The sequence below is a fragment of the Nicotiana tabacum genome, chromosome 11 (genome assembly GCF_000715075.1).
Source record: "Nicotiana tabacum cultivar K326 chromosome 11, ASM71507v2, whole genome shotgun sequence".
NCBI lineage: Eukaryota > Viridiplantae > Streptophyta > Magnoliopsida > Solanales > Solanaceae > Nicotiana > Nicotiana tabacum.
In genome coordinates this window covers 143,851,853-143,864,814 of record NC_134090.1, presented here as the reverse complement: position 1 = coordinate 143,864,814, position 12,962 = coordinate 143,851,853, and the positions used below count along the sequence as shown (strand labels likewise).

Genomic DNA, 12,962 nt, shown 5'->3' with positions numbered 1-12,962 from the left:
ATCCCGAAAGAGTAGAGAGGCCTTAGCGCACACCATACTTCTTGTTGGATTTAACCTCAACCTTTGTTGTGTTTGTTATTGATGCGACCGTACTACTTTCATCGTGAGAGTAGGATTGGATGTCACCAACACATAGTAAAAAGAGAAACAAGAAAAGAAAAGGTCAATTTTGTACATAATGAGACTATTGGCATATTCTATTCTTTTTAGGCATAACAATATATTATTTGTAGAATAGCAAGGGAAATGCACAACAATCACAAAACCATGGAATAGAAACTTTAAATATCGCTTGTGTAATATTATCAGTAGCTAAGTAAAATAAAAAGTTTAGAGAGATTAGTTCTCTTACAATCTGCAATGTGTTTGCATCATTTCTTTAGTCTATATGTAGGAATAGCCATCAGTGGCTTTTCTTTGCATGCTACCATCCCAAACTGCTCATCAATGTCTAAATCAAGAGGCTGCATACCATTTGGAAGCTCCCAATCAAAGCAATGCACCAATTGTGCAACCACAAGGTGAACAATGGTAATCCCCAACTGCATTCCGGGACTTCTTTTTTACCAGAGCCAAATGGTAAAAGTTGAAAATTACGTCCACGAATATTTACACTGCTCCCAACAAATCTCTCAGAAAAAAACTTCTCAGGCTCAGGCCAAACATTTGGATCCCTCTGAACCGCATAACAATTTATCATGATTCGCGATCCCTTCTGTATGTGGAAGCCATCGACTACACAATCTTCCATGGCCTCATGATGCATTATTGGCACTATGGAATGCAGCCTCAGGCCCTCTTTTAAAACCATGTCTAAGTACTTCAACTTCTCCAAGTCTGATTCTTCTACCATCCTTTCAATTCCTACCAATTCTTCTAACTCTTTTTGGAGTTTCTTCATCACATGAGAGTGCCTAATTAGCTCAGTGAGTATTCATTCTATTGATGTTGCTGAAGTGTCTGCTGCTGCTATTAGCATGTGCTGTATGGAAAAGGAAGCAGGGAAATTATTTATTGAAATTAGAAAATTTAATCTAAAAATTTGTGGTTTCTTGAGCTTATATTAGAATGTAAAATGGAATGGCAACCTACCACGAGGATAGCTTTTATATGTCGACGGTCAAACTGATACTCTACTTCTCCTGATTGCATAATCTCGATCATGGTGTCGACAAAGTCCTTGGTCTTCTTCTGGTCATGAGACTGAACATGTTCGTCAATAATCTTCTCAAGAAACTCATCAAACACCTTTGAAAGATCTTTGAGCTTGCGATTGAGTCCCTGAAGATCAACTACACCAAGAAAGGGGAAAAAATCTCCAAGATTCGGTGTCCCAGCGAAATGCACAACTTGTTGAACTACAGCTTTGAATCCCCTCTTGTCAAAGTCCTCATCCATATACTTCTTTCCAAAGACCATTAAGCAAGTCAAGCTAGCATTCAAGGATGTAACCTTTGCACTAAGATCAACAACAGCGCGATCATGAGCTTGTTCTTTAAGCGAGTTGATCAGAAGTTCAACTTGTTGCTTTCTCATGGATTGAAATGAATTAATCTTGAGATTACTCAAAAGGTGCACAGTGCACAATTTGCGCATGTTACGCCAATATGGTCCATACTTTGCAAAAATCATATTCTTCTGGCCATAGGACATATATTGAGATGCCTCGTTACGAGACCTACTAGCAAAGATGTGATCATATGTCTTGAGGACCATGTTTGTTGGCTAGTTTTTGTAAATCTTTGTGTGGATATTTACCTAACAAATGAAGATGTCCTAAAATGGGAAGCCCTTTTGGACCAGGAGGAAACCTTTTTCTCTTCTGAATGTTTAGCAGCTCATAGAAGGCATATACTAATAGACCAACAATTAGAGTTGCCCATATAAAAGCCATGGCTAATATGACTTTGTTACCTTCTAACAACTCTAATGGAAGATGATGGAATGGATATAGGTATTTTTAAACCTTTTCCAATAATTTAGGGGATATATATATATATATATATATATATATATATATATATATATATATATATGTGTGTGCACCATTGCCGGTGCATATATAAACTTGAAGGAGGTCAAAATAATTTTTAACTGTTTAATAACCAGATTGCGATACAAGTAATAACTAAAAGGAGGATTTAAGTTATATATCAGATAGCATATAATTTACCAAGACAATTTAATTATTTATAACATGCTATTATTTCATTTTTCAAGTCACAATATCACAATTGTTATGAGTTATTTGTTATTATAGGTCAACTTAACTTGACAACATTGCAAAAATTTAAAATTTAAAGAAGGATGGCATTGCCTCTTATAAAAAAGAAATCACTTGACAATTTTAAGACAATATCTATTAGGATATGTAATAAAAATAAATTTGAAGTAAAGGATAAATAAATCTATAAATAATTTTTTTAAAATGAAATATAAAAAATATTTTGAATTGAAAGATAATCATGTATTTAAAAAACATGAATATTAATAGTGAAGAATATCATTTTAGACGAAAGTTTTCAATTAATAAATTTAACATTCTTCTATAAACTATTATTATTATTATTATTATTATTATTATTATTATTATTATTATTATTATTATTATTATAATTTATAAGTAAATCTATTTAAGAATGCCTTATAAGTGGCCAACTAAAAATGTATTTGATTTCTCCAATAATAACATAGCATTATTTTCATTTTTGATAACCAACATACTATCATTTTCTTTGTTGCGTGAATAGTGTAACTTTACTGATTACTATTGTAGTTTAGTTGTTGTAACTGTATATTTATTGAAAACATCTAAAACAAGTTTTGTGATTTTTGCCTACTAATGATAATATATAAAATTAAATCATATTGATTTAATTTTTATATGTACAAAATTAATAGATGTGGTATATAAGTAGCACTCTTAAAATTTAGTAAATTAAGAATATAATATCAGTATTTATAACCCAAGATTCAATTAAAAATTATAAGATTTCAAAATTATTTTTAACACATTAAATTTAAAAAAAATTTAGAAAAAAAAATCAATTTCTAATTATATGTACTACAACAACAATAATTATTAAAAATAATGTTAAAATAAATTTATGAAAAGCTTCACCCATAATTATTAATATAATATATTAGAAAATTATTAAGTCTAAGTTTCAGATCGTTGTATTTATAAAGGTATGGACTGTTATTTTATTCTCTAGCAAAAATTACTGAAAGGAGGAAAATGATAAATGATGATTAAAAAAATATAAGTTATTTGTAAATAATAAAGTGAATAAATAATTTGATAGTCTAGTAAATAAGACATGGGCTTTGCTATAAAATGAATATATACGTAACTCTAAAATATAATATTGGATAATGGCACAAGTTAATCATTATACAACTTATAATTCGAGCAACTAAAGCTAAATTTTTCTCAGAAAATACGCTGAACAATAATGTTGACTCCAACTAAGTTAAAATACCTTCTAAATTCAAGCAAAAATGATTTTCTATCATATTATTCTTTTATTATTATTAAAAGTCAAGTCATATTTTTATTTCATATATATGGGACTATTTTTTATTAACTAAACATGTATTTACAAATGAACCACTTTCATGAGTTACAGGTAGGAAGGGTTTGAAGATTATAATGACCATAATTAACAATGACAAATAAAGTTAGAAACACACCAAAAAAATTCTAAATTCATTTGATTATAATATATTGTTATTCGTTTTAAGTCATGTTATATTTTTAGATTATTTAATTATAGTACAACCTAATAATTATGATAATCATCAAAAAATTACTCGATGTTATATGAGTCTTTTGATTTAATTACATAAACATTTATTAGGGTAGATAAGAGGACAATAATAATTTTGTTAAACCAAATGATGTAACGTGCTCAAATAAATTAGATAATATTTCGATATGACTAATATTCACCAATAATGTCCGCCCATCGCGCGTGTGGGTATTAATACTAGTTTAATTATCTATAACATGGTATTACTTTATTTTTCAAGAGTTGCTATGAGTTATCTGTTATTGTAGGTTAATTTAACTTGACGATATTGCACAAATTTAAACAAGGATGACATCGCCTCTCATGTTCATTAACAGAACTTCCCTCCTCTCCCACCAGAAAAAAAAAAAAAACAACAATAACAGCATCAAGAAAAGGGAGATCTAATTACGTAATGTTCAAACGTTGAAACTCCATGACGATTGACGAATAATCCACCAAAAAGCAATAGAATTCTTTTTTTGAGTAATATACACTAGACGAACATCGCTCAATATACTTACTGTATTTTTTAACCAAATACTTAATACCCTTAACCTAGAATAAATTAATACTGTTGATAAAGACCAAATTAGCCCCATAATAACTCAAGCCATAGATGAGCCGCAAAAGCCAATTGGTAGGTCTGCTTGTTATTAAATTGCCAAAAAATAAATTAATACTGTTGCTAAACAGCAAATTAGCCAACACAAGTCAGCCATAGATTAGGTAAAAATTGTGTAGGGTAGCCACTTTTTAAAGTGGTATATATTAACCACTAGTCTATTAAAATTAATATGAAAAGACTGTATTACTCTTTCTTCTATCTCTTTCATGCTAGGGAGAAGAACTGTGCCCAGGGAATTCATGGGGCTACATCAATGACTGAAATTGCTCTTTTTTCGACTTCAATTTTGTGTTCATTGACGGACCTTATAAATGGTAGTAGTCTGAGTGTGGTTGGTCGAGCTTCTGAATCGCAGGAATACAGAGAATTGCAAATTATTGGTGGATCTGGAATTTTTAGGCTTGCTCAAGGTGTTGTTACTGCTAAGACTTATTTCTCAAGCAATACAACTGCTATTGTTGAATATAATATCATTGTACGTTATTACTGATTATTTTGTTACTTATTTTTTGTCTTAACTTTTGGGGGAACAATAAGCTTAGCTCCGAAAAATTGAACTGAGTAATGTTTGATAAATATGTTTCTTTGAGTTTTAGATCTCACAGTTGTTACAAATAATGTTGGGAAAGCGATTATGATGTTATTGTTTATATATATAGCTGCTTATTTAATGAACTTAGAATTATAAGTTCAAAAGTTAAGGACATTTGGTCCTGAACTTAGATTAACAAGCTCAAAAGTTAAGGACAATAGGTCGTGAACTTAGGCTAAGAAGCCCAAAAGTTAAGGACAATAGGTCTTGAACTTACAGTTACAAGTTCAAAAGTTAAGGACAATAGGTCTTGAAGTCCTGAACTTAGACTAACAAGCTCAAAGGTTAAGGACATAGGTCCTGAACTTAGGCTAAGAAGCCCAAAAATTAAGGACAATATGTCCTGAACTTAGACTAACAAGTTCAAAAGTTAAGGATACTTGGTCCTGAACTTATAGTTACAAGTTCAAAAGTTAACGACATGTAGTCCTGAAGTTAAGTTCAAAAGTTAAGGACATGAGCAGAAGAGTATTGGATTATTAGTGGCAACATATAGTAGCGACCCTATAGGTTGCTACAACAGCTATATTATTAGCAGCGACATCTAAAGTCGGTGCGGAAGGATAATTTTAAGCAGCGACTTATTTTGGGTCACCTCAGATATGGCTGAAATTTTCAGTCCCACTAAAAATAAAATTTTGGCTCCATAATATTTGTGGCGACTATGGAAAAGTCGCCGCTAAAAGTATCTGGCAGCGACTGGGTTGCTCCTATAACCTAGATTTTTACTTTTAAAATAATAAAGAAAATAAAAATTAAATAAGCTAATTAAAACTTGTTTGTGGAACAGAACCCACAAAGCTGCGAGTGAAACAACAGAGGAGCAAAACTCTCTCGAGAATATCAGCCCTCTCTCTCTAAAAATTAAATCAGGTCTTCATCTAAAATTCATCCAAATCAAAACCCCTCAAATCAAAATGTGAATCTCATTTGTTAGGTATGTTCAACTCCCTAATCTTTTCATTTTTTGGGGGAAAAAATTTGATAATCGATCGATTTCGTGTTGTGGCGGAAGAATCAGAATTCTAGAAAACGCTACTTTGTTCTTCACGATCACCTTCTCAAGAACTTTAAGTCAGACCCTGTTTCAAACAACGAGGTCCATCATTTTCTCTCTCTCTCTCTCTGTGTGTTGTCTTGTTGCCATATATAGTGCTAATTCTTGATAAACTATTTGGGTAAATTTCTGGGTTTTTGTTTTTTTTATTAAAGTTTAGCATTGACAAGAATGGCTTAAGTTTAATTGATATCAAGTTCTTGCCAACTGATTTGCCTATGTGCTATGTTATTTTTTTGTGCTGATACTAACTATCAGAGGCAAGTAACGTTGCACCCAATTCTTTGTGACAATGTGTTCGAAATTAATACCCACCCACACAAACATTTATTTATATGCATGCTGGGTTATAGATTTTAGCCCTTTTGAGTTATCACGTTCTAACTTAATAATTTGTATATTAGGAAATAATTTTTTTAAGAAAAATAACATTCCAAAGCTACTGGGTTCTATCGAATCATACCTTCTAACTCTACATCTGCCCCTACATTTAACATATGGAGTTTTGAGATCTCAATTTTATGGACTTGAAGTTGTAGTTTAACAGCGTCGAGTGAACACCTTGTATGTTTGTTTAACAGCGTTCTGGCCTACTTCACCGATTAGGCATATACTGGAAGTTTTAGTTGTGATGAAACCTGCATCTTCTGCTTGCTTATGTAAGATATAAGTAGTTTTGTACTAGCTAGAAAGAGCTTCAACTAGTAATGGAGAGCAAGTAGCTAAGCAGTTCCAATGCATCTAGTACAAATGATTTCATTGGCTATTGCTTGTAAAAAAGCAATATTTCCATTTGAATTCATGTCAATTCTTCAAGTTTATTTGGACTTTCTTGTTGAATTATCCAACAAAATAACAGAATAGGGATTGTTTTCCTCCTTGGTCTTTCTGACAAAAGTTTCAACATGCAGTTAGGGATAATTATTTTTCAGCAATTTCACTTTTGTATTCTTAGATTTTATCTCGAATTTCTCTGAGCCATTTGATAATCTACAGGAATACCAAAAAAATCACACAAAAAGAATCCTTTGAAGCGTATTTGGTGTTGTTATTGTCGATTCTTGGTCTTGACAGAATCTCAGCTATCTCTTTTCCTAGGTAAGTTAAAATCTTCTTATTGAGAGACATTTTACATGTCGGCATTCAATTCAGTTTGAATTATTATATGAGCTTCGTAGGTTCTTTCAGTTATGTCCCCTTACCACTTAGATCTCGACTTTGATATCGCAATAATTTGATTTTCTCTTCCTAGGATTTAAAAGGGAGTTGTTTCAGTCCTTGCCGTAGTTCTGTTGTTATTGCATTTGATATGAAGTTTAAAAAGAATTGCAAAGGAGCAGTTTATTAAATATATTTTATGAATACTTAAAGCTTCTTATTTCGTAGTATCTGTTATATTTCATAGTATCTGTTATATATAGTCTCATTTTCATCAACAATATGTAGTCTTATGCTCACAAAAGATATAGTCTCGTGCTCACAGAAGCACTACAGGTTAAAACGATTGAATTGAACTAAAAGTAAAATTCATGACACTTTGAGTCTAGTTGGGTAAGATATGTTAATCTGTTTATCAAAAAGGTGTTTATATTATGTGGTAGTGTATAAATTCTTTTTATGAAACTATTTATTTTCCTTGTTAATCTAAAGGTGTGTGAGAAGAAAAAATTGCTACAATAATTCTATTTTATTTATAAGTGATTTGATTTGTTCATCTTTCTTTGGTATGCTAATTATTATAGATATTTTGATTATTATCATCCTTCCACTTTTAATTAGGTAATCATTTATTTATTTTTGAAAATAGATATGATGGATAAAAGTTGGTTGAATATAAGGAATAGAGTCTACCAAAGGTATAGAGATGGAGTAGATAACTTTCTTAATTGGGCATTCAGTCAACCAACTGTGAACACAATGATTTGGTGTCCTTATAAAGGGTGTATGAATATCGCGTTCAAGCTAAGGGTTGGTGTAAGAGGAGATTTATTGAGGAAGGGTTTCTGGGATTCTTATAAAGTGTGGGACTTGCATGGAGAAGTGTTAGTTAGAGTTGACACTTCTAATACTGCAGTTAGTGATGAAGCAGAAGATGATAGCATTGAAGAAGATAATATTACTAAAATGATTCACGATGCTTGTGGATATACGAATATGGAGGATAATAATAGTAATAATTCAGTGGACAATGAAGAGCCAAATGTACATGCAACAAAGTTTTACAAATTGTTAGAAGATGTTGAGATAGAACTTTATCCTGGTTGTAAAAAAGTCTCGAAGTTGTCTTTTGTTGTTAAACTACTTCACTTGAAGTGTCTTAGCCATTGGAGCAATAAATCGATGGATGCATTGTTGAGCTTCTTTAAAGAAGTTCTTCCCGAGGGGTCATTTGTGCCAAATTCTTTCTATGAAGCAAAGAAAGTTCTTTGCGACCTCGGCTTGGGGTACACCAAAATAGATGCATGTCGGAATGGTTGTATTTTATATTGGCATGCTTATGCCGATGTCCAAGCATGTCCTAAGTGTGGTAAGTCTAAATGGAAGTCTGAAGAACACGGAGGCAAGAAAGTAGCTCATAAAATCTTACGGCATTTTTCAATCAAACCAAGACTTCAAAGATTGTACATGGCAAGAGAAACAGCTAAAAAGATGAGGTGGCACAAGGAGGAAAATATTGATGATGGTGTCTTGCGACATCCGTCTGACTCAGTAGCATGAAAATCCTTTGATGCACAACATCCCACCTTTTCAGCTAAGTTAAGAAATGTTCGATTAGGTTTGGCGAGTGACGGGTTCCAACCTTATGGGAATATGAGTTCTAATCATAGTATTTGGCCAGTCGTACTAGCTACGTAAAACTTGCCACCATGGGATTGCATGAAAAATCCATATTTCATGATGACACTTCTTATTCCAGGCCCCAAGTATCCAGGAAATGATATCGATGTATATTTACAACCAATGATTGAAGAGTTGAAAGAATTATGGGATGGGGTGGAGACTTATGATGCGCACTCAAAATCTAATTTTCTGATGCGTGTGGCTATTATGTGGACGATCAATAACTTTCCTGCATATGAGAATCTTTCAGGATTGTCAACCAAAGGTAAGCTTGCATGTCCTTGTTGCCATAAAGATACACAATCGACTTCCTTGTGTAGTAAGTTGTGTTATATGAGTCATCGTCGCTTTCTTCCCATGGACCATCCATGGAGAAAAAGTAGGACGTTATTTGATGGGAAAGTTGAAATGGGAGTTGCACCTAACCCTGTAACCGGTGATGAAGTACTTTTGCAATTACAAGCTTTGGGTAATGTGACTTTTGGTAAAGGACAAAAGAGAAAGTGTGATGTTCATAAAAATGCTTACAACTGGAAGAAGAAAAGTATCTTTTTCTAATTGCCTTATTGGAAGAGTCTTATGTTACGACATAATCTTGATGTGATGCACATCGAAAGAAATGTGTCCGACAATATTATATCAACTGTCATGAATATGGTTGGAAAGACAAAAGACACATTGAAAAGTAGATATGACTTGATGGACCTTGGAATCAGACAAAGGTTGCATCCAATTGAGGATGGGAACAATATTTTGTTACCGACTGCGTGCTATGTATTGTCCCCGGAAGAGAAGCTGAAGGTATGCAGTTTCTTAGCTAATCTGAAGGTTCCTGATGCCTTTTCCTTAAACATTTCAAGGTGTGTCAATGTACAGGAAAAAAAGATACATGGATTGAAATGTCATGATCATCATGTATTGTTGCAAGATATTTTTCCAGTAGCTATACATGGTTTGCTACCCAAGGAAGTGTATGATCCAATTATACCCTTAGGAAATTTTTCAAGAATATATACTCTAAGTGCTTGATGATTGAAGATCTTGATATCCTAGAGGCAGAAATTCCTATTATTTTGAGCAAACTTCACCTTGTTTTCCCTCCGGCGTTCTTTGATGTCATGGTTCATTTGCCAATTCACTTGCCAAGTGAGGCAAAGCTTGGTGGACCAGCTCAATATCGGAATATGTATCCTATAGAGAGGTAATTTATTGTTTAATAATCTCGATACTATAGTTTTAGAATGACATATATTATATTAATGGGTTATTTTATATAGGTATTTACGAACACTTAAGTCATATGTTCGCAACAAAAATCGTCCAGAAGGTTCAATTGCAGAAGGTTATTTGGTAGAGGAAAGCCTCACATTTTGCTCGCGATACTTGAAGAATATCTCAACCAAGTTTAATAAACCAACTAGGAATGACGATGGATCTGTGTCAAATGATGTGATGTCTATCTTCAAAAAAAGTGTTCAAACAAAAGGTACTTCAGACGACATCAAGCTATCTCATGATGAGTTTAAACAAGCATGTACGTATGTGCTTCAAAATTGTGAAGAGGTTTCGCATTTCATGGAGTAAGTATCTTATTAACTCCACGGTAGTTTCATACTGATATAATTCGAACCCGATTTATCTTAACTAACTTAAAAATGTAGGGAATACACAAGAGAGATTGAAAGCCAAAGTTCAATGAGAGCTCATAAAAATGAGTTTCTTGATTGGTTTCGCGCACATGTAGGTGTCTACTTAATTACTAATATTGATATTAGTTTAATCATCCCATCATGTTATTGGTCATAATAGTGTTGTTCGTCTTTGTAGATATTTGTACTATCTTCACAAGGACGAGCAAATGATGAGCTCATAAGCTTAGCCGTCGGCTCTGCACCATTAGTACATCGATATTCAACATTTGTGGTGAATGGATTTAAATTCCATACAAAAGAACTTGCATTGAGAAGAAAAATGCAGAATAGTGGTGTTCTTGTGAGATGAGATGATTCAGACTCTAATAAGGAGTATTATGGTGTATTAGAGGATATTTATGAGTTATCTTATGTGGAAAACAGAAAAGTTTACTTATTCAAGTGTCATTGGTAGGATGTGGGTCGCTTAGGAAGAGGATATAAGATAGACAAATATGGCTTCACAAGTGTGAATACTCGGTGTGCCTTAAATACAAATGAGCCATTTGTGTTGGCATCTCAATCGGAACAAGTCTTTTACTTGGACGACATGGTCGATAATGATTGGCTTGTTCTTGTGAAGACAAATCCTTGCGACCTTTTAAAATGCCTGATAATGATGATAATTGTGTAGAAATTGAAGATGAAGAATTACTGAATGAAGAAGTCTATCAACAAGAGGAAGCTGAATTTAATACTTCGTGCACCAATGACCAAGAAAATATTATTAAGGTGTCTCTACATAAGGATAATGTTGAACCACAAAGTATTAACTATGATCATGCAAGTACGCAAGCTCAAAATAATGTGCATAATGAGAAAGCCGATTTCATTAATGACAATCATATAGAAATATCAGAGAGTTGATATAATATTGTCAAACACATTTCTTGGAAGTCAGGATTTTAAGGTACTAACTTAATACCTGAAGATTCTGCCAACCAAAGGGCACCATTCACATCTTTGAAAGGTGATCTATTAATATGTTTACTTATAGTTTGTCAATGAGAGGAACAAAAGAAATAGAGAAAAGCAAGTAACTAAGCATACTTGTGGTACAAAGTCTTTTGCAGAAATAGAGGAATCTACGGTAAAAATATATTTAGTCCCCTACTATCACATATGCTTCTTTGTTACTTACATATTTATATATTTGCCTATATATTTTTTGTCCAAAATTATATTGCAGAGAAATCCTATTACTGGAGAAATAGACCCACCAGATAAAGTTTGAGAGATCCAACATACACGCAAGGATGATAGAGGAGAATTGGTGTGAGTGGATCCACAATCCCAACAAATTCATGTAATTATCTAAAATCATAGACTATTATCTTTTTGTTTCTGTAAGTTACATTCAGTGTGTTTTATAATATTTTGATGTAAATGATTATGCATAAATCCAGGGTCAACTCCAAGAAGTTGTCACTCAGCAACAATCTGAAGAGATCGAGCATCCTATGACTAGAGATGAGATTTTATCCACTGTTCTTGGTGAGAGAACAGGTTATGTTCGCGGAAAAGGATACGGAAAGAAGCCTCCTAAAAAGAGTAATATGCAGCAGGCAAGCATAGAGTCCAGCGTGTCTTTCGCTATGGAAATTATGCATCAAAAGATGCAAGCCGATATGGATAGAAAGTTGCAAGAATAACGTGAACAAATGGTTGCTCAGTTGCAAAGAAATATGGAACTTGAGTTGCAAAGGAAGTTGGCAGAGGAGCGTGAACAGTCAAATGTAGAAATAGACAAGAGGATCCATCTAGAAGTGGACAAGAGGATGCATGAACAATTTGCTAGTTTGATGACCAGAATGCTACAACAGGTACTTCCTCTGCTGCTTCTTAACAATTCTTCTTCCTTCTCGGCATTTCTTCTTCCTTCATTCGGGACAATTCTTCTGTCATTTGCTCCATATCTTCTTGTCAACTTCTCCTTCTTTAACTTTCATCCTCTTGATAATAGACTATTGAGCTGTTTTTTGTTTATGTGAAATCTAGATTTTTGCAAACGTTGGGCTTCAGGGGCTTAGTTGGTAATAGACTATTGGGCTGTTTTTAGTCTATATGAAATCTGAATTTTGCAAACCTTAGTTTATGTGAAATATGTACCGTAGCTACTTCAGGGGCTGCTGCTGTGGTTTCTTTGCAAACCTTAGTTGTGTGGGCTGCTGCTGCTGCTGTTTAGTTGGTACTTGTGTGGTTTCTCCTGGTGTTGATTCATGACTATGAGGCTAGTAGAAGGATGTAAATGGAATTGAGGGAGTGGACAAGATGCCAATGAAGTATAAGTTTGTCCTGAATATGAAACCAATAACTCTTTTTAGATAAAAAGAAGCACATCATCTTTAAAATTTGTAGACCC

The 12,962-nt window shown here is 33.3% G+C and overlaps 1 long non-coding RNA gene and 1 pseudogene across 1 annotated transcript; one reads left to right on the top strand and one right to left on the bottom strand.

The window, feature by feature from the left end:
• Nucleotides 1-371: 371 nt before the first annotated feature.
• On the bottom strand, nucleotides 372-1,894 carry LOC142166572 (cytochrome P450 71AU50-like; annotated as a pseudogene).
• Nucleotides 1,895-5,822: 3,928 nt separating this feature from the next.
• LOC107826755 (uncharacterized) lies at nucleotides 5,823-12,603 on the top strand. Its single transcript, XR_012696985.1, has 4 exons — nucleotides 5,823-6,110; nucleotides 7,065-7,166; nucleotides 11,790-11,906; nucleotides 12,007-12,603. It is a non-coding gene; the product is annotated as an uncharacterized LOC107826755 (long non-coding RNA).
• Nucleotides 12,604-12,962: the final 359 nt, after the last annotated feature.